The sequence below is a fragment of the Pleurodeles waltl genome, chromosome 9 (genome assembly GCF_031143425.1).
Source record: "Pleurodeles waltl isolate 20211129_DDA chromosome 9, aPleWal1.hap1.20221129, whole genome shotgun sequence".
Taxonomy (NCBI): Eukaryota; Metazoa; Chordata; class Amphibia; order Caudata; family Salamandridae; genus Pleurodeles; species Pleurodeles waltl.
Window position 1 is genome coordinate 1,128,671,695 of NC_090448.1, and position 22,821 is coordinate 1,128,694,515.

At 42.3% G+C, this 22,821-nt stretch overlaps 1 protein-coding gene across 14 annotated transcripts in view; it reads right to left on the bottom strand.

Annotated features, from left to right (window-relative positions):
* Positions 1 to 22,821, bottom strand: part of GPHN (gephyrin) — a 1,323,901-nt gene that overhangs the window by 1,218,725 nt on the left and 82,355 nt on the right. The window lies entirely within an intron of this gene.

The window sequence follows — 22,821 nt, forward strand, 5'->3', positions numbered from 1 at the left end:
TGATTGATTGATTGATCCCTTAATACCATTTTTGTTGACATAATGAATTGTGATTGTGTTGTCAGAGAGAACCTGGATGGTGCTCCTTGAGATGGAAAGGAGGAAGTCCTTCAAGGCAAAGAAAAACACCTGCAATTCCAGCACATATTTGTGACTCCTACAGAGGCCAAGTGCTGTGATGTCCTCCAGACTAGTTGTCTAACCCAATATAGAAGCATCCATAACCACAGTAGCCTGTGGCTACAGAGAAATAAAAGGATCACTCACTTAAATATTTGTGGGGCACATACAAGAGTACAGATCCAGGATAGCAGTCAAAGTTTGAACTGAGCGGAGAAGCTCTCTTAATGCTGAAGTCACCATGACTACAAGCAGAGCTGAATAGTCCTCATTGGCCATCTGGCACTGATAAGAGGCATGAGGTCATCCAGCCTAACATGCAGAAGACATGCAGAATTGAATTTGGTGTCTGAGCAAGAAACCACAGAATCATAGCCAAAGATCTGCAATTCTCTGAGGGGAAGGAAAAGACTCCCCCCCCCCCTACCGGCCTGAGGCCCAACAACATCTTGCTCAAGGACGGCATGGTAAATTTGCACAGCCAAATAAACAGATTCAGGGGGCGATGGTTCAGAATGGTTCTCAGGCTCTAGTCTTTCTTGGGAACTAAGAAGGAAAGGGAGGAAAACCGTGTGAACCTTTCTTGCAAGTGAAATGCCTCTCTTCCTCCTTCAAAACAGAAGTGTGTAAAAAAAGTGATGGTTGTTGCTCACTGGACCGCTGCACCCTGGAAAAGCCTCAAAACTTCCTATACTGTGGTACAACTATTTCACCGAAGAAGCCAGGCACAGCGAGGGTGCCATTATGCAAGTCTTTCTGAATCACTCTAGAAAGGAATAAACTTTTTCACCAAAAAGTTGTCCAACATCAAAGGGACCGTTTGTTATATTCACTTGTACCTATCTGGAGAAGCCAGTGAAGCCTATACATTGCATGTTGGTAGTGGGCAATGCTCCTGGCCAATGACCGTCCATCATGTCCGTGAAGTCCAGCCACACTTAAAAAGCTCTTTCTTTGAACAAATCTTAAAACTCCTTATTCCTGTAGTAGGAAAGCTGATCTTAATACCTTTGTCTAGTTCCTAGGCACCAAGCCATGAACGCAGACAAAATATCCTAGGCACCAGGCCAAAAACAGAGGCAGCACATGACTTTGGATGTGCGAAGAGCTACACTGTCAGAGGTGAAAACTTGGTGACCTATAGAGTAAAGCCTCTGAGACACTTGTTCTGGAGGGGCTGCAGGAAAGGAATTATATTCAGTTTAGCAAAAGAAACATCAACCACCAGGTTTTTTTGAAGAATAGTACAATGATAGAGTTTATGTTCAAAGCTGCCAGTTTGTGCCGACGTGCTATTTGTCTGTAGGCTGCTGGGCATGAAAGGGGTTTCTCTGAGGCAGCCAAAACTGATTCAAAGTGTGGTTCAGCTGTTCTAACATCACAAAGGATGGATACAAGATTTTAAAATGTTGGAATTTGCCGCAGTGGTAAGTAAATATAATTCCAATACCTCTGTATTAGTGTAGCCCAGTAACAATGAAGGCTCAACAATGGAAGTTATTACCACGCAGACTTTATGGCAGGAGGCCTCACCACTCAGGTAAGGTTTCCTACAATTATATTGGGAGCCACCCCAATGCATTACAATGAAGGTAGGGATTTTATTTACACATATACATATATGTACATATACATGTGAGTATATAAATATATATGTATATACAAACACATATATATACACACACAATTATATGATGTATATATATGTAAATATAAACGGAGATATATATATAAATATATACATATATGTGTACATATCCAACATAGGGATAAGTGTATAAAATTAATAAAAAGCAAATTTGTAAAATTATATTTAAAGGAAAAAAGGTAAGACAATAATTATATTGATATTAAGTAATAAGTAGAAATTAGTAAACAATCACAACTTGAGTCAGTTTTGTAACTAGTACATTTAATAAATATGGATTTAATTTTATTTTCCATAAAAATGTATTTCAATAAAGAGAATTATATAAATATATATATATATATATATATATTTAGTCTAATTAAACATCAGATAGAACAAGGAGTTGCTCTCCATAAAAGAGTTAACATCTACATGTGATTATAAAAATTGAGGGTATGTGGGTGTGTACGACTTTCAGTGTAAGTGTGTGTGTGTATAAACATCAATATATATATATATTTGAAAAAATAACCTCAAAAGTACAGTTGAATTGTAAAAGTACATCCAAAGTTGTGACTCCCGATGAAGATGCCACATCGTAATGACATGCGTAGTAATGAACTGCATGATAACCCTTTGCACCTTTCCATTCGGGTGAACCAATTTACTTCCTCTGGAGGAAGTCCAGAGGAATAATGAATATCCCCTTCTAGAGAAGTACTGATGTCATTAGCATTTCGTAAATCCAGGAAAAGGCCAGCATCCTGTACTGTAGAGGTTAAAAGCCTTTCAGTTATCATCCTGCATGTGACAATTGTCTTTAGAATAATTATCTATAGCATTAGAGTCCGATCCAAAAAATTTGAGCAACTTTCTGTGCAGCAGGGAAGTGCTCTGTTAGGGTTTGTCATGAAAATAGGCACACACGTGGCATTATAAATCTCAGATAATGTTTGCCAACTTGGAAGATGGATGCAGTGTTGAGGTCAGATCCAAGGACAGCACCGGAAGCGGCATCAGATGTCCAAGGTGGGACACTCCGGAAGACATTTGCTTCTTCAGAAACAGTACCAAGGCAGGAGAGACAATCCTGAATATTTGCATCATGGCCCGACAAAAAGTCTCGACCCGAGTGGTGGGCCAGGGATCTCTGGGTCATCCTATTTAGTAAGTGGCTCCAATGAGGAGGCAGAGTCTAGGGTTGGGCCACAGCATTGAGTCCCTAAATGGTCCTGGGAGCTGGACCATCTCTGCGAGGAACACGGCTTCTCCTTCCTATGGCATCCTCTAAAGACTCCTCTCTTCCACATGTTCCTAAACTAATGTTCTCTAATCATCAAGTCTTCTCTAATATAATCATACATTCCCAGCAATTCTCTTATCTACTGATTTATCTTCTGGTTAAATATTTCAATAGCCACAGTTTCTGTAATGTGAAGATGAGTTATACATAAAGAATGCTAAGTAAATTGCTTTAACCTCAAAGTATGCTCACTTCAATAAGAGCCGCCCATCTCCTGTCATCTAACTCCAAAAGGTCCCAAATCAACATCCTATTTAAAACAATGCTGATCTAGAAGATCTAGGTTACACTTTCGCTTCCATCACTACTCCCACAGGATACACAGTAACACTATTCATTTTATTCCTTACTGGAGGCCTGAAACGTTGCCTTTGCTGGAAGCGTTTGTAAATGGGGCCTAATTTTCCTGCCTTAGCAACTCAAAGTTGAGAGAATGACACTGGCTGCTTTCTCTGCTTTTATTTTATTTTGCCGCAGGTTACCCAGTAATATTCAATAACACAAACCATAGGGTGCGGTGCCAAAATCGGAGCAAAGAACAGTTCAGAAGCTTTTCGTTCAGCATGAGTCTCTCTTTTATAGTGCCAGCACTTGAGGTTCTTTGAATGATGCAGTCAGCAAATGCATTCTGCACTCTTTGTGCTATGCAGCAATCTCTGCTACTTCCCCAGTGGCTTGAATATCTCCTGAGAAGTAAAGGCAGGCCAATGATGAACTAATTTAGGTTTTCAAATATAAATGGGAAAACCTCTGCCAGTGGATAACTGAAGTCTACTCGCATATCCAAGGCAGGTGATCCTCTCTGTACATTTTACAATTTGCCTGTTTACAGGTGGGCTCTGCTCATTAGACCTGCAAAGAAATATCTGTGGGGCCACAGTGGTGGGCTTCTTCTTTTATAGTCACTGAGAGGAAAGAGGGTGTAATGCCTGCACATAGTACAAATACAAAGGCCTATTAGGAGAGTAAGGAGTTAAATACAATAAACATCCAACTCATTTAAAGCCACTAGATCAGTGTTTTCCTAACTGTGGGTCCCCAGCCCATATTTGGTGGACCATGGAAGTTCAAGCAATAAATAAAGATGGCTTTAAATTCTGTATTTATTTTGTCATGTTTGCTGAGCTCCAAAGACAGAGGTCAAATATCAGGCTATGTCTGCTGACTAAGTGCTGCTAGTCTTTTAGTGGGAGATTGGTGTTTACAAACTCATCCAACTTTTCAGTCAGAGAAAGAAGTGTGACAATCTTGCTGGGGTATAGAGCATGTGAAAGGAAAGGCTGTAGGATGTCATCTGTCAAACGTAAATCCCTGTAAACGAAAATGAAGCACGTTTTGTAATTATGAAGCGTGATGGAAATAAATGTTTCAATAGGATCAAAACAAAACACCTCAGTTGGTGATGCACAAATTATAAATATTCACTGAAACCCTATTTCCAAATGCTATATGCCTGCAATATAGTTTTATCAGTAAAACTGTATGTCTATGCAAATTCAGAGGCAATTTCATTGGAAAACGAGCTGCCTCCAAATAACAGTGTACTACCACTGAATAGTTACATCAAAAACCATTGTGTGCCTCGTGCCCATGAAACCTGACGGGGTGCAAAGGTTTGTTGTTCTAAAACGCACTGCACTTGATGATGACCAACCCAGAACTGCTGGCCCATGCTGGCTTTAGCAAAGGGGGCACCTGAAAATGGCAGCACGATTCGACGGGTCAAGTGAAAACTGTGTGAGTGCTGTCATTTGTAAGCATGGAATGAAATAAGAGGGCACTGTGGAAAGCGAAATGCTACTTGAATTGACTCATTCATTGATTCGTGTAGGACGAATGGGTACAAATGTGCTTAGATTTTATTAGACCTCCAGGCATGTGGTATGCAGGCCTATTTTATGCCCTATAATCAGGCAAAGAACCCAAACGTAGAAAGGATGAATTCATGGATACAAATAAACTCTCCCTCCCGAAGTGCCCTAGAAATACGTCCAGACGAATGACACCGTTGTTTGCTACAAGAAGGTGTACTATTATTTTATCTACCAGGTCTGAAAAAGGAATTCAATGTCAAGGCAACTACTTTTCTATTTACATACATGTCTAGGCACAAAGAAAGCATGAGTCCCAGAGAAAATGACTTAAAATGTGTACACTAAAACGTTCCCACTAAGAATGAGTCATTTCCAAAATTAAGGGCTAAAAAACATTTCAATACCATATTGCATATTGTTCCCTAATATATAATGGAAAAAATGTCAGGCACATGTTAGTTACTATGCTTGACATCTTGTAAGCCTGGGAACATAGTAAACACTTTTAGACACCATCTGAGTGCACTTTTATGGGCACATTAGAGGGGAATCAATAGTTGGCTAAAACACCATATGAAGATAGAAGGTCTTAACTTCTAGCTATACTCTTCTTTCTGCACCAACACAGATAGTCCCTTGATGGGGCATCTACTGTGTCTCCCATCCACAGATCTGAAGGGAGAGGGAAGGAATGGTGATAGGGCAGCCACCACACAAGCTCAACACTTACATCTCACTTCACCACCTCCAGCGTCATATCATCACCTGTGCCTATCTTTGATACAGTTTCTCAAGGACCAGCAAAGCTTTTGTCTTATATTTTTTTATATATGTTGGTCCCATTAGAAATTGTATCTGCAATCATGGAATACTATGAAATCATCAGACACATGACATCCAGACCTAACTTATGTTCACAGCCAAGCAGTGTGGCGCTCCATCAGCCTCAGCCGAAACGCTGGCTGAGGTCCCACTGGAGATGGAGAAGCACACACTGAAAGTAAACCCTAAAAAGCATCAGTATAAGGGGAGGTGCAGACTTACCAACATCTGTGATCAAAAAGAGGTAGGATGTTTCAAGTATTAAAACCACTATTTAACATAATAATTGTTAATTGAGGTTTTGCCTGATCAGCTCGTTGGCAAGCATTAAGTGCTTTGGCGTATCTCTTTCACTTGTCCAGCCAACTGATCAAGCAACGTGAAAGGAGGACAAACAAACTGATGTTTGAATACCTCTATGGTGGACTGTTACATGGACTAAACATTTAGACACACACATGATAAAACAATAGAAGGGACAAGAGAATAAGGATGTGTTGAAAATCTAAGAAATGTATTGCAAGGACTTGGAAGTTCTGAGGGATATGATGGATGGTGGCAATATTAATTAATATGCATTAAATGTGCTTGATTGACTGGAGGGACAATAAGGATCGATTGTCTTATTGCCGGAAATTAGTTGCGAGCAGAATTAACCCCCACTTCTCCATTTTTTGATTTTCCAGTGTATAGTCCAGATGGGTAGAGTTACATGGGCAAACCTCTGTGTTTTTCTGAGAGGGAGGCTGGATACGACAGGGCATCTGTGACAAAAGATTATCATTGAACACAGATGATGTCCTGTTTTATATTCCAGACCCAGAAACTAAACCCACGGTTCTGGATTTCCAGTGAAGAAAAGATATATTAAAAGGCAATCTGCAACCACTTGTGAATACATTAGAGACAGACATGACTCACTGGAGCAACTCCCATTATCATTGATCAGTAAAATGTGATGTATAAAATGATAGCTGCCTGCAACTTCAGGCAATGGGTCGACACCTGTGCCAATACTCTCACCCCAATCAAGAATCCCTCCAACACACACACCGACAGAAAGGCCTTCTGGTTTACCGCCGACATCCATGAATCTAAGCAAACCTGCAAAAGACTCGAAAGAAAGTGGTGTCACAATCAGACTCTGGGCAACCACACAGCCTTTAAAAATGCCATCCGCAGACACCACCAACTCATCCGAGCCGCCAAGAGAACCGCCTTCAAAGACTGAATCAATAACAATGCACACAGCCACAAGCAGCTCTTCAGCGTTGTGAAGGAACTCTCCAACCCCAGCTCCAAAGCCAATGACATCCCACCATCCCAAGACCCCTGCAACTCCCTAGCCTCCTACTTCCACCGCAAGATTGCAGACATCCACGACAGCTTCAGCACCCAGATCCATCCCAGCAACCACCAACACCACAGATTCACCTCCGACCAACCTCCTGCTCTCCTGGACTCCAGTCAACGACACCATCGAAATCATGAACACCATCCACTCTGGCTGTCCATCTGACCCCTGCCCTCACCACATCTTCAACAAAGCAAGCTCTGTCATCGCACCCCAACTACGGAAGATCATCAACAGCTCCTTTGAGTCCGCCACCTTCCCAGAGAGCTGGAAACACGCCGAGAACAATGCCCTCCCCAAAAAACCCATGGCGGACCAAAAAAGGACCTCAAGAACGTCCGGCCTATCTCCCTGCTCCCCTTCCTGGCAAAAGTCATCGAGAAGGCTGTCAAAAGACAACTAACCCGCTTCCTCAAGGAGAACTGCACCCTGGACACTTCCCAATCCGGATTCTGCAGCAACCACAGTACCGAAACCGCCCTAATCGCCGCAGCCGACGACATCAGAATCATACTGGACAATGGTGAAACCACGGCCCTCATCCTCCTGGACCTCTTGGCCACATTCAACACCGTCTGCCACCACACCCTACACCAGAGGTCTCCAAACTTTTTAATGCTGCGCCCCCCCAATTGAAAAATAAAAATCATTGGGCCCCCCTCAGAATTTTTCACAATTATTTTATAAACATGGCAGGGTTTAAATATGTCTAAACCTATTTAAACATTGCAGTTAAGTACTGTTACCTTTTTTAAAAACTTCAATAACATGCTTCTGCTTAAAACAAAGGCCTGTTATCTGTATAATATTTATTTTGGCCGGAGTCTGGGGCCCCCCCTGGGATCACTTCAGGCCCCCCTAGGGGGGCACGCCCCCCAGTTTGAAGACCTCTGCCCTACACTCACGCCTCAGCAATGCAGGAATCCACGACAGAGCCCAGGACTGGGTCACCTCCTTTCTCACCGGCAGAACCCAGAGAGTCTGCCTCCCCACATTCTGCTCGGAGGCAACCGAAATCATCTGCGGCGTACCCCAGGGTTCATCCCTCAGCCCGACCCTTTTCAACGTCTACATGGCCACGATCGCTAACATCACCTGATCCCACAACCTCAACATCATCTCATATGCCGACGACACCCAGCTGATCCTCTCCCTAACCAAGGACTCCGCCAAGACCAACCTCCACGAAGGAATGAAGGCCATCGCCGTATGGATGAAGAGCAGCTGCCTCAAACTCAATTCAGGCAAGACGGAAGTCCTCATCTTCGGCTCCACCCCCTCCGCATGGGTTGGCTCCTGGTGGCCTGCCACTCTCAGAGCTGCTCCAACTGCCACTGACCACGCACGCAACCTAGGATTCATCTTGGACTCCTCATTATCCTTGACCCAGCAAGTCAACGCCATCTCCTCTTCCTGCTTCAACACCCTCCGCATGCTCCGAAAGATCTACAAATGGATACCCACTGAAACCAGAAGAACAGTCACCCAAGCCCTCGTAAGCAGCAAACTGGACTACGGCAATGCCCTCTACTCAGGAACCACTGCCAAACTCCAGAAGAGGCAGCAATACATCCACGCCGCCTCCGCACGCCTCCTCCTGGACATCTCGTGCCACTGCCACACCACAGACCACCTGAGAAACCTGCACTGGCTCCCAGTCAACAAGAGAATCACCTTAAAACTCCTCACCCACGTTCACAAAGCAGTGCACAACACAGGACCAAAATACCTCAACAGACCGCTCTCCTACACTCCGAGCCGGCATCTCCACTCCGCTGACCTCGCCCTCGCAACCGTCCCACGAGTCCGCAGAACTACAACCGATGGTAGATCATTCTCGCACCTCGCCGCCCAAATGTTGAACACTCTTCCCACCCACCTGCGCCAGACCAAAGACCTCCTTACCTTCAGGAAACGTCTCAAGACCTGGCTGTTCGAGCAGTAGCAGCACCTCCTCCTCCCTTCTCTCCTCCCCCCTCAGCACCTTGAGACCCTCACGGGTGAGTAGTGCACTTTACAAATTCCTTGATTGATTGATTGACTTATAGCCGTCCCCAAACTCATATATAGGTTACAAAATACCCCATGACACATCTCCCAAAGGTTCTTGAAGAAAATCGATAATACCACCAATACAATAATATGGGTGGTGGAAATCACATAACGAACACAAACAGCACTCTAGACATCAATTTATGAAGGGGCATTGCGCTGTCTAATATGAAGAAGCACAGCTGTATATAGTGACTGACTCAGCATACATACAAAGTAAGGTTATTCACTATAGATCACCGGGACCAGAAGGAAAGGCAGCATACTAACGCAAAACACCAATCCAGCCACCAAAATAGAAACCACACTGGATCAAACATAAGGGCGATGGGATAACAGACTGACATCTAAAAAATGCATTGTATGTAAGCAGATGACTACAGTAATAGAGAAACTGCCTTGATTCAGGAAACAGGAGGATACTGGTATTTCATTCCTAAAAGAGGTCAGGGATGCAAATGGTTAGAGCACTTGGAAACTGAGTATGCTTCACAAAGATTGATATGTGCCACTGAAGCATGCATTAATCTACATGATAAATATAGTCAAAGAAACCACTGAAGATTCTCCCCTAGAAAGAGGATTGAGAAGGACAAATGCAGCAGAAAGCCTTCCTCCTAACCATCAGCCCTGATGGTGAATACATAAATTCTAAACTAAGGGAGAAATGTGACATTGAAGACACAGAAGACAAAAGACAGCGCGTAGGAAGAGGTATTTAGATTCTTAAGAGAGATATCAATTATGGTAAGCTTCAGCTGGATACAATTGAACGTTTTTGCTCACAACTTCACAAATGTGGTATAATAAATGACAGAATGTGTTTGTGCAAGTGTGGTTAGGAAGGAAGTTGTTTTCCCATACCAAGTGGGAATGCCCTGTGATCCAGTGTTCCTCCGTAAAGATTAAAACCAGACTGGTGGAAACAATAAATAGAGGCTGTGACACTGGTGCTACTGTTTGGTGTATGGGAGGATACAGATCCAAGGAAATATCAAGAAGTATTCTGTAACCAGGGATTGCTTCTGCTAAGAGTCACTGTGAGAAACTGAGGAGGGGAAAGCCCACCTACACTCTCCCAGAGGTAAAGAAGCATGAACTGATGTAAGGCCGTGGAAGCATGGTTTATGAGAGATGAAGGTGCCCACAAATCTAGGAGAACTGGGAAAAAGATATCATTGGAGATTGAAAATATTGATAAAAGACAGAGTGGTCGGAGAGCTTAGCTCTTAGAATGGAGGTATCTAGATCCTGGACATGCAGTTCCTAAAGGGGGGAAAGACCAAACACCACCACGGTGGACTGGTGAAGAAAGATAAGAGCAAAAATGTATTAATATGGGCAACAGTCCCTATGTATGCTGTATACAAAAAGGGGCAACCTATGTGGCCTGTTGTGGTCTTGAATTAGTGACTTTGCAAGGTTTGAAAGCAATACAAATTTACAAAAAAGTAATGTTAACCCCTTCGCTGCCAGGCCTTTTCCCCCTCAGGTGGCAGGCCTTTTTTCGGCTATTTGGGGCAGTTCGCGCTTAGGCACTCATAACTTTTTGTCCACATTTGCGTCCTTTTTCTCCAACGTCTTAGGGATTTCTAGAGGTACCCAGAGTTTGTGGATTCTCCGGGAGGAGACCAAGAAATTAGCCAAAATACACCGAAAATGTAATTTCTTTAAAAAAAATAAAAAAATGGGAAAAAAGGGCTGCTGAAGAAGGCTTGTGGGTTTTTTTCCCTGAAAACGTCATCAACAAAGGGTTTGCGGTTCTAAAATCACCATCTTCCCAGCTTTCAGGAACAGGCAGACTTGAATCAGAAAACCACATTTTTCAACCCAATTTTGGCATTTTACTGGGACATACCCCATTTTTACTATTTTTTCACGCTTTTAGGCTCCTTACAGTTAGTGACAGAAATGGGTGTGAAACCAATGCTGGATCCCGGACAGCTAAACATTTCAGAAAAGTAGACAACATTTTGAATTCAGCAAGGGGTCATCTGTGTAGATCCTACAAGGTTTTCTTACAGAAAATAACAGCTGAAATAATAAAATATTAAAATTGAGGTGAAAAAAAAACAGCCATTTCTCTCCACGTTTTACTCTTTTTCCTGCGATGTCAGATTTTCAAAAGCAATATAAGGAGCTGCACTTTGCAATGGGCTTTTATTGTATAAAAGGGATACAGCAATTCATTTGGTGAAATATAAAGAATGAAAAACAGGTATCAAGGAAAACTTTGTATTTCCAAAATGCGCACAAGTTAAGGTGTTAAGAAGCAGTGGTTATTTGCACATATCTGAATTCCGGGGACCCCATACTAGCATGTGAATTACAGGACATTTCTCAAATAGTTGTCTTTTTTACATACTGTCTTACATTTGGAAGGAAAAATGTAAAGAAAGACAAGGGGCAATAACACTTGTTCTTCTATTCTGTGCTCCCCCAAGTCCCCAGGGGGGCAGAAACCTCAAGACATCAGGGATCATTTTAATTTTTTTAAATGTATTTACACGTGGGGGTCGATCCCCTTAGGCAAGGGTCGCTCCCCTGGGGGCAAATTATCTTTAGGCCATTTCTGCCCCCCCTTGTAGGCAGGTTAGCCTATTTTTATTAGGGCATTCTGCCCCTAAGGGGGGGCAGAAACCACTAGACACCAGGGATATTTCTTTTAGGTCAATTTCACGCAAGGGGAAAAAAGACAACTATTTGAGAAATGTCCTGTAATTCACATGCTAGTATGGGGTCGACCCCCACGTGTAAATAAATTTAAAAAAATTAAAATGATCCCTGATGTCTTGAGGTTTCTGCCCCCCTGGGGGCAGATGGGCCTAATTACAATAGGCCGATCTGCCCCCAGGTGGGCCAGAAAAGGCCTTAAAAATAAATGCCCAACAGAGGAGCGACCCTTGCCAAAGGGGGCACTCCCCTTTATTGTTTAAAAAAAAAAAAAAAGAATTAACATCCCTGGTGTCTAGAGGGCATTTCTGCAGCCCGATCGCTAGTAGATCAGGCTGCAGAAATGCTCAGAGAGACATCAAAGGAAAGGAAAGGCCTTTCCTTTACTTTCCTTTGATGCCTCTCCCTCCCCCAGCACGTGATCAGAACAGAAATGCTTTGCATTTCTCTTGCGATCTGCGCATGGGGGCGGCCTCTGAAGAGGTCATCAGATGTCACGGGGGGGGTAATGTCAGGGGTGGAAGGGGAAGCGATTCCCCTTCCAGCCCTGCCCGGGGGGGGGGGGGAGGGGTGGAGGGGAGGCCCTCAGGGGGCACACTAGCACTTCCCCCAGGAGCCTCTACCAGGACATAACGGTTACGCCCTTGGTGCCTCAACGCCGCAGCCAAGGACGTCACCGTTACATCCATGGCGGGGAAGGGGTTAATACGTAGCACTGGGATGCTCAGAAACTGGTGTGATGGTTTAACCTGATGAAGTGGTTGTTGAAGGATCTTGACAGAAAGCACAGTGTGGGACAGCTGGCTGGCATGGGGTGAGCAGGGGACCTGCGTGCTGAGGAAGCTAATGAAAAGTGGGTGTTGTCTCATGGGCAGCTACTTGTCAATACAATTTTTAACAAACATTGTGTTTCGGCACTTCACAATACTTATTGTTGTGTAAAAACACTTAACACAAATTTATTAACAAAAGATAGAATTTCTTGCAGCGAATACAACAAGAGATAATTTTAGCCCTAGTAATCTAATTTGTCTTTTTTTTAAAGGAAATTTGTTTAAGAATTGTACTTAAAAAACAGTAGATCCCTCTTTCTCAGAAGAAATTATAGGCACAACGAGCCCAACTTAAGAGAAAAAAGTTAGAAAACGTATTCTAGCCTTAAGATTCAGACTGTTTGGGAATTTGGAAATAGTTTGAGTAGCAATATTAGGAATATGGACAAATGTCTACCCATATGGAAACGCAGGACGTCTATATTTCCATACGCTTAAAAGTAACGTAGCAGTGCATTTGCAGCAAGTGACTTTGTGTTGCTCCAAAGTAACCATATTTTTCTCTACAACTCTACCAATTTTGAGGGTGTCCCCTCTCCTTCCACAGACTGACAATGTATTTACTACTGCTTTTATCAGGTGTGATTTTTCAGAAAAAGATACATACTGCATGTTTTTTTGGATGTTCCCTGCCTTTCCAGGAAACTCTGCATGGGATCACCAACAAGCTGTCTGTGTGAGATTAATTATTCACATATATTATTATAGCATACATTTTTAATTTTACATTTGAGGACAATCTTATTCCCCGAATCACAAAGTGGAATTTGCCGTTGTAAATCGACCTGTTAGCGCACCTTCAATGTTCGCATAGCTTCGTGAATCTGGCCCAATATTAACATACACTTCTACTAATTAAACAATACCCTGTTAAATTCAAAGAGGAACGATAGTAAAAACTAAAGTTCTACTTAACAGTAGGTCATTATTGAGGTGTAAAACTAGAGCAATGTTAATATTGATTTACTTTATCGGGTTTCTTCTTTATGGCTCATATAGAACAGATAGTGTGATGTTTTAAAGGAAAGAGAAGAACCATGCAAATAATAACTCCAAATTATCTTTCATCGTTTTCATGCTCCAATTTTATTCTTAGATTTGCATCTCCATCAGTCAAGTACCACTGAGTCTCCAATGAGAAACTCAATTATACAGGATGCTGAGACAACTATGACAGAATCATGTTCTAATTCACTATTATAAAAAAAACAAGAGCCAGCAAGGTAGTTAGAGGTAGCACCGATTCCTCCTGTAGTCCTTGGCAATGATTTGAATCCTAAGAATAAGGCAATTCTCAGTGGTGCCAGTCAGACTTTGCTTATGTAAAAATATGAGGAGGTTAACAAGAGGGAAAGATCTTGCACATGGCAAGAACCGTTAGAATCCAACAGTAATCTTAGTTATATAATTTATGGCACACCCTAGCAACAATAACATTAGATGACATACTAAGCTGGATGCAATCACATTGTGTGTGTACACACAAAAAACCTTGATATTCTCCAAAGAGGTCCGTGCAAAAGAAGCAAAGGTGTGTGCCATGTATTTCTTTTTATTATAGTCACTGAGCTCCTTAGCGACTTGCCCTATCCATTCTAATGTCCCAATTGGGGGTATGTTGCTATAAAACTGGTCATTACGTTATTGAATGAAGTCTTGGTGTGGACTCTCCAAACGTCAGGTCTACAGAGGTAAGCATTACAAGGATATCTTGTCTCAGTCAGCACTAAGCAGCAAGACAGTCACAGAGAAAATCCATGACGTGCTAAGTGAAAAGGAGCAACTGAAAAACATTTAAAGATAATTTGAACATTGGAATGCTTGGGGCTCCATTGAAAACAATGGAGTGCTGCGGGCTTTTACTGGCCGGTAAAAGCCCGCAGCGCCAACATTCCAATGTTCGCTTTGTTCACAGCAACAGCTGTGAACAAAGCCTCACGGAGCCCGAGGGGATTTTAATCCCCTCGGGCTCCGTGAATTTTTTATTTTTAATAGAACATTCTGCCCTGAGTGGCAGAATGTTCTAATAGCCTTAGAACCCGCCGTAGTGGGCTCTACCGGCTATTAAAGTCCCTCTCCCTTGTTAAATGCCCTCGCCTTCGGCTCGGGCATTTAACGTGGGGAGCGGGCCTTTAATAGCCGGTAGAGCCCGCTACGGTGGGTTCTAAGGCTATAAAAGATAAAGAACTAGGAGGTTTTCATCAAATTGAAATACAAGGGAAAAATATAATACAGCAAAAAAAAAGAAAAAGAAATACAGGATAACATTATGATGGAAGACCAAGAATATCACTGTAAGAAATAATTGGACAATAATTTTGTAATGATACTAGGGAGCAACCTGAATACCTGTTACAACAGCACATTGTTCATATGAAATTCTTATGGGGCAAAGAGACTAAAGCCAGAAACTCTGAGAAGTCTGGCTATGTGGTTAGGATAGGTGAAGGATTTACCTTATGACTTGGAAAAATGTAGATTTTAATCCAGTTCAAGCACATTGAGCCAATGTCTGGCTCATTATCCAAGCTGACCTGAATCAGACACATGGAGATTAGAGGGTGAGGCAGGCAGAGGCAGCACTAGACGGCGAGGGGGCATGGATGGCATGTTTAAAGAGTCACTGTCCCACAGGAAAGGGAAGGACTCCTCTCTTTTCCCCCAGGCACTGGGAGCTTCAAGTTCGCCCCAAGGCATCACGGACGGCATAAATCAGGTACTGGGAGGAGGGGGGGGGGAGCATAAACTCAGAGGAGGTGGATAATTCAAAAGGGGGGGGTCCTCATTGTATAAGGCCTCAAGTAGACAGAGACACAGTAAATGTAGCGGAGGACACTGTTGATTTTCCCACCTTGAGGAAGGAGGCAACTCATCTGCAGCAAAAGAAGAAAATTGCAGGGAGAAAAGGGCAGTCCTCCCCCCCCCTTTCCAACGGAGAATAACCCCTTCATTAAGGGCATATTTTAAGGCCAACATCTCTGCTACCACTATGGCGGCCTCCGATACATCATCCTCCCCTGCTCTTTCAGGTATAATATTAAATGAGACTCTAGGGAATGAGTGTGTGGACGGAGTGCAAGTAGATCTGTCTAGTCTCTCGCCTTCATTTACGCTCCCTCTAAGTGTAAAGGAGGGAGGAGCACCAGACCTAGGTGTTTCGACGCAGGGGCAGGACTCTCGCGACATAGGAGAAGACATTCCTTTACAACAAAGGAATATAACTTCAGAGAAGACAACAGAGGATCTACTGGAATCTCAACAGGAATTGCTGGTGGAGACGAACTTAGTGCCCACTCAGCCACCATCTCTAGAATCCCTATTGCACTCTTTATCTAACGAAGTCAGGCAGGGTTTCCTGGTATCACAGACGAATCAGAAGGGGATTAAAGAGGTATGTGAAGCTCTGGCGACCAAGATGGATTTATTAACTCAACAAACTCAGATTCTGGAAAAGAAAGTTGTTCAACTTAACAAAACAGTGGAGAAGCATACCAGTGAAGTTGAAGTATTAAAAACTATGGGAAACCAGAAAGCTGAACGGTTAGAAGTCCTAGAAAACAACGCTAAAAGGAACAACATTAAAATAATAAATGTTCCAGAAGGGGCTGAAGGAGATAATATTAAAATGTTGGTGGTAGATCTCGTGAAACAAAGCGGGGTATGGGAGGGGCCTGAGGATGTGTTAATTCAGGACATACAGAGGGTCCATAGGGATCCTTTTAGAAAATTACCAAACGCGGCTAAGCCTAGGAGGATACTGGTGAATTTTCTCACTTATGTGATTAAGGAAAAAATCCTACCTAGAGCCTTGAAAATGGGAACATTAGAAGCAAGAGGCCACTCCTTCGAAATAAGATCCAATGTATCTCGGGCGACTTCTAACAGACAATGAGACCTCGGCAGGAGGAGTTTAGGAAGCTGGGGGCTACGGTCCAATTAAAATTCCCAGCGACCTTGAGAGTGATGAGAGAAAATCGAATGTACAATCAACAGGATGTTCATGAGGCAGATTCTCTCCTGGAGAAATTCAAGGGCAGCTAAATTCAAACTGGACTTTAAGCTCAGTTTTTTATTTTTGCTATTCTTGTTCCTTCACATTTTTTTTTTCTGAAAATAGGTGGAAGGGTCCAAGCCGTGCCAAAATGGCTCAACAGCCAAGAAGATGGGGGAGGGGGCTCCCCAGGGAGGAGCGGGGAAGGGTGTTGGGGAGGGAGGCGGGAAAGTGGGGGAGGGGTTCTGGGAGTTTGTAAAATGTGTTCCTCATTGCAGGATGGCCCGACCCGTAATAATGGTTATTTGGAAGTTTGTAATTTTTGGAAAACCATATAACAGCAATGGGGGCTGATAATCTTCAGATTATTTCATGGAATGTGAACGGGTTGAGAGTAAGGCTAAGAAGCAATCATATCTTACAATATATTAAGGATTCCCCAGCACAAATTGTATTGATGCAAGAGCCTCACCTGACATCCGCAGAAGCACAGGAGATATTTAAACCTTTGACCTGGTTTAAGCAAATGATCTGTTCTAGTAACACTTTGCATTCAAAGGGGGTGATAATTTTGGTGAAAAGTGCTGACAATGCCTTGATTATGTGTTTCATGTTGGATACAAAAGATGGATGGGTTATAGCAGATGTTAGGATTAATCAGGTTATTTATACTTTAGTATCCTATTATGGCCCTAAAATAGATGACAACTTCATTACATGAAGTATGCAATGCACTTTCGGAGACTCAGCATCCAATTATAATAGCGGGAGATTTCAGTGTAGTGCTAAATTATGCTCTGGACAAATCCACTGGTAGTAAAGCATGTGGATGTCAAAAAATCCCTGGCGTACATTAAAGTAATAATGGAGCATTATGCTCTGATTGATATCTGGAGAGATTTACACGGTCGCTCTCGCAGTTTTACTTTCAATAATAAAAAGTATAGACATCATTCCAGGATAGATTATTTTTTACTGACTAAGACTCTCAAGGCATCCGTGGTGGATGTCCAACATATTCCAGCTCACTTATCTGATCCTGCTGCAGTGATGCTGATTTTGAAGGAAGTAGGACCGCAGCCGGCAAAGAGGTGGACGCTAGACTGCTCTCTCAAGCAATACTGAAGTGGTAGAACGCTTGTCTAGTGAAACCAAGTGGTTCTTTGAAGATAATCTGAATTCTGCTTCTCCTTATGTGGTGTGGGATTCTTACAAAGCTTTTATTAGAGGTATCCTGATCACTCTCTCTGCTCAGAGGAATAGGGAATACAGGTCGATATTCAGAATATTGAGAAAGACTTAGAGGGCCTGGAAAAAAAACTGTCCGAGGCACAGTTTGAAGGGAGAAATGAAGACACAATCATGTTAGAATTAGTGTCTAAGCGGGCGGCTCTTGCAGCAGTAATAGAAACGCGAGTAAGGGAAAGATGGGAAACAAGTAAGTTAGCAAATTTCGAATATGGGGAGGGGGCGGGGAAACTAATTGCATGGAAAACAAAATCTGATCTCACTAGAAACCAGGTTATAGAGCTAAGAGACCCTACTACAGGGGTGATTGTAACGGGTCCTGTAGAGATTCAAAGAGCATTTCAGTTTTTTTTTGAAGTTCTACATAAAGAGGATTTATCATAAGTAGCTGAAGATAGGATGCTGAATGTAGAAGAACTAATGATAGGAAAGCTTGATGAGGAAGGGCAGTCTCTTTTGGAGGAGGACTTTTTAGAGGGGGAAATAGCATAGGCCATCGAAAAAAACAAAAAAGGGAAATCTGCAGGCCCTGATGGCTTACCCACGGAATTGTACGTGAAATTATGTAGCATCTTAACCCCATTCCTCAAAGACCTTTTTAACTCAATCTGAAGGGGAGAATCCAGTTTGCCAATGTCTTGGAATGAAGCAACAATAACCGTTATATTAAAATCTGGGAAAGACCCCTCGCTTTGCGAATCATATAGGCCAATCTCTTTACTGAATAATGATTATGAAATATTCACTAGTATTCTTGCCAGCAGACTAGGGAAGAGTATTGCACCGTTGATTCACGAGGATCAGAAAGGTTTTAAAAAAAACAGGTATATGCATCAATTAAACCATGAGTGAAATAGGGGCGATTGATATGGCAACGGTATTTGACCTTTCTTTGGCCGTTATCACCCTGGATGCTACCAAGGCGTTTGACCGAGTGAATTGGAATTATTTAAATTGCATTGTAGCACACTTGAATTTTGGACCAAGGTTTTTGGGGGTCTTAAAAAGTATTTATGCTAATCCATCGGCGATTGGAAATGGAAATGTAACTCTTCCCTTTTCTACCACTAGAGGGACTAGACAGGGATGCTCTCTCTCGCCGCTGCTTTTTGATTTGTATACAGAACCGTTCGCTCGCATGATTAAAAGTGATACTTTGATAAAACCTTTTGCCTATATGGGATGGGAGAAAAAAAGTATCCTTGTACGCTGATGACATTATGATCTATACAGTAGACCTTCCCTCGACATTAGACAGGCTGGAGGTGATAACACAAAACTTTGGTCAGGAATAAGGATACTGGTTAATGTGTCAAAGATGGAAATAATGACATGGAATATGAAAGTTCACCACAAACTAGTAAAAGAGGAGATAAAATACCTTGGAGTTAAGATACCACAGAATTTGTAGGAGATGCCGTTAGTAAACTTGAAGTATTTAATGTAACAGATCGATAAACTTTTAGAAAGCTGGGTACATCTTCCTTTAACTTTATACGGGAGGGGGATTTTAGTAAAGATGTTTATTCTCCCGAAACATACTTTTCTCCTTAATATGATTCCTTTGGAATTTGAGGGAAAAAAAGATACAAGATTTGCAAAGATAGACAGCTTTATATGGGCCTATAAGGGAATCCGGATTGCCAGGAAGACACTTCGTAGGAGCTATGTTAAGGGAGGGATTGCCATCCCGGATATTCAGTTATATGCATGGGCATTCCAGTTAAAGAATGTTAAAGATTTACTTGTAGAAGAGGAGGACTCCCCACAGAAAAAGGTTATGTTAAATGGTGAAGGCAAAGAGGACGGGAAATTCTTGTACAAATTCGGTCACCCAAGGTTTTACAAAAGAGTAAGGCTGAAGGCATTACGAGCGGCTGCTTTTTTGTAGGTCAGAATAAGGAAAATCACGAGGTTATCATATTACAGTATTCACGCCCCTATCTGGGATTCCCCTGGAACCCAGGACTGTCTGAAAGATGCTTTATCTCGTCCTTTGAAGGAGGCAGGTTTTATGGAATGGGCCAAGTATTACAGGATGAAGTGTTGAAACGCTGGGGAACCTTTATCTCTGAGAGACAGTGTTCGATGTCTAGATTCAAATATTATCAATTACAAGCATGTGCAAGATCTCTACGAATATCGGACAAAGAGACTAATGAGTTAGAGGAGTTATTATACAAGACCCAGCTATGTAAGAAGGAAGTCTCTGTCATTTATAGAATATTCCTGGATAGTCTAGATGACGAACAGAATCTCCCCGGTTCTCTATGGGACGAAGTGGCAAGTAAGGAGGAGGTTCATACACTATGGGCAGGATCGTGGCAGCGTCTTTATAGGGTGGTCAAGTCCGCCGTTCTTAGGAAGAATCATTTGTTTGTTTTACATAAGGCATATTATACTCCAAAAAGATTAAATAAACTCAATAAAAATGTCCAGGCAGTTCGTAAAAATTGTGGGCTAGAGTTGGCGGATGATATTCATATGTTGATGCTGTGTCCTCAGATTTCAAATTTTTGGAGCAAGGTTTTTGAGGTCCTATCTACTGTGTTACAGACCCCGTTGGAGGCTTCTCAAGTTTTAGTTTTATTTGGTCATACTTTAGAATTGTAAAATGTTTTGAGTGCTCATAATAATTTGTTACTCTATTTAATTCTCTTGGCCAGGCAGGAGATCTGTAGATACTGGATCTCTTCTACTCCTTCAACTCGGTGGGACTGAGTGAATGCCAAAATAAAAATTTGTAAATTAGACCTCAGTAGATCTGGCACTAAAAATGTTAAAGGAGTATGCCTACCTTGGGTGAACTGGCTTTCTCCGAGCATCAGCTCTTCAGGCTGTTGTCCAATGATTATTTCAAATGAGGGGCAGCGCACAGTAATTCCACCCTCATGATACTGGTCTTCCAGATGTGGATTGCCCCGGCCTTGCCTAACTGGGTTTGGAATAAAGACTGGGTCAGGCCATAATGGAAGTACTTTAAGAAATATGAGGACAAAAAAAGAATTACATTCTTCTGCTCGGGTCTTTTCAAACTGACTGGTGACCAAATAGTTGGCCCACCAGGGCTCGGTCTCCATCTTCAACTTTGGCGGTTGCTAAAAATCTAGGGGTGAGGTTTTCCCTTTTATCGTTCCAACCACAGGTGTCTACAGTAGTAGGAACTTGTTTTGGATTGCTTCGGGCTTTAAAGAAATTTCCCTTTTTCCTTATTTTGCCTTCAATGGGGCAAAGGTCATTACAGACACCATCTCCAGTCCTGAATATTTCACCTGCAATGAATTGACTTGTGTGTTAGTCTAAATAGTTAAATGGAAGCAAAACAAAACTACAAAACCAGGAATGTATTAGGCTATCATACAAAATTCCAGAACTGGAAACAGTGTCTAATGACTTGAAGGGAGGTGGTCACCTTAAATATAATACAGATCCAACTGCTAGCATTTCCACTCCATCTTAAAGATGATGCAGGCTGTAAGATGTGAGAAAAGAACAGGCAGTGTTACTAAATTTAAACTTCATGTGCATTATTCATGGTTGATTCGATCTAAGCTAGTTCTTTAGGCACAGGCTATCACTGGGAGCAACTTCTTCTGGTTTCAAGCTCATAACTCCTAAGCAGTTAGGGTTCCAGAAGACAATTTCCTAGCAAGCTTATTTTTCAGCAGAGAGAGGTCCAATGGACACAGGGAACCCAATCAAGAAACCAATTTCCACAATTCTGGAAGTAAGTCCTAGATGCAGCAATTCACGTCAGAAGAAGAGCCAGCTGTTTTAAATGTTTGGACAGGCTGCCAAAAGTCTACATGCATCAGCCTTGGTGGCTTCCTTTTTTCTTGTGACTCAAATCAAGGTTTGATATGCTATAAAGGGGTGCAGATTTTTTTTTAATCATGGGTTGTGTGGGGGAGAGGGGCTAACACTTAGGCTTTATTTATTTGACTTTTTATACTCACTTTGCATCATTATTGTGCTTTGGAAATTTAACAACCGTTCAAGGAATAAATGAACGCTTAACAGTAGCAATATCATAGTGCTGAAGTTGGGAGATGGGTTGAGATTTGTTATGTTGTAGATACAAAGTGTGGTGGGACTGAAGGTTAGGTAATAGGGAGGAGCAAGAGAACGAGTGGGCCGATTTAACAATGGGGTACAGCTGTGCAGTTCTAGATGGGCCTTAATCTAAGTGTCCTCAATGTGAAAGTTTTTAAGCCCATTCTGAAGAAGAGGAAGTCCTCTTGTCAGACTTCTTGTTGTTCCGGTGAAGGATCTATTTTGAGTTTGTTTTGTTCTCTACTTTAGCAACATTAACAGTAGTGTGTTTTGATTCTAGATTCATTGGATCCACCAAATAATGTCACAGGGTAGTCTAGGTAGCTGTCTTATCTGGTGGATGGCCTTCTGAGTTGGTAGATGATCCTAATCCAATTACTAAACTGCTCCCACACTCTACGTTCCCACTTTTAGTAAACTGCAAAGTAGTTACAGTTATGGGCTGGGAGCGTGCTAGTGGTAACAACAACTCCTGAATCTTTGCAAATAAAATTTCAACATGGATGATGAAAGTCTTGTGGCTACAGGGTTCTCCTTAAACTTCCAACTCCGCCCATATAGTAGTAGGTCAGTCTTCAGAGGTGCTCCAACAGCTTCTGCGACTTTCAAAGATGTCCTGCACAAATGACAACGTATGGAGTTGACAAAGCTAGGTGACAGCAGTGCTAGTCACTATCATATCCGATTGGAGACGGTGTCTGTCTAAAGCATCTGAATGCCCAACCTGGGACAAGCCTTTCCCTCTTCTGAATTTTGTATGGATTCTCTTTACAGTGCTGAGCCAACAGATTGCTTGGACAGCGTTAAGAGCTGTGTCTGAGCCTAGCTTTTTCTCAGTAAAGATGCTGCTACTTAATTAAATTAATTTGTCAGGCTGAGGTACAAATCAGATAGAATGTAAATCAGTAGTTTCAATATTAGATCAAAT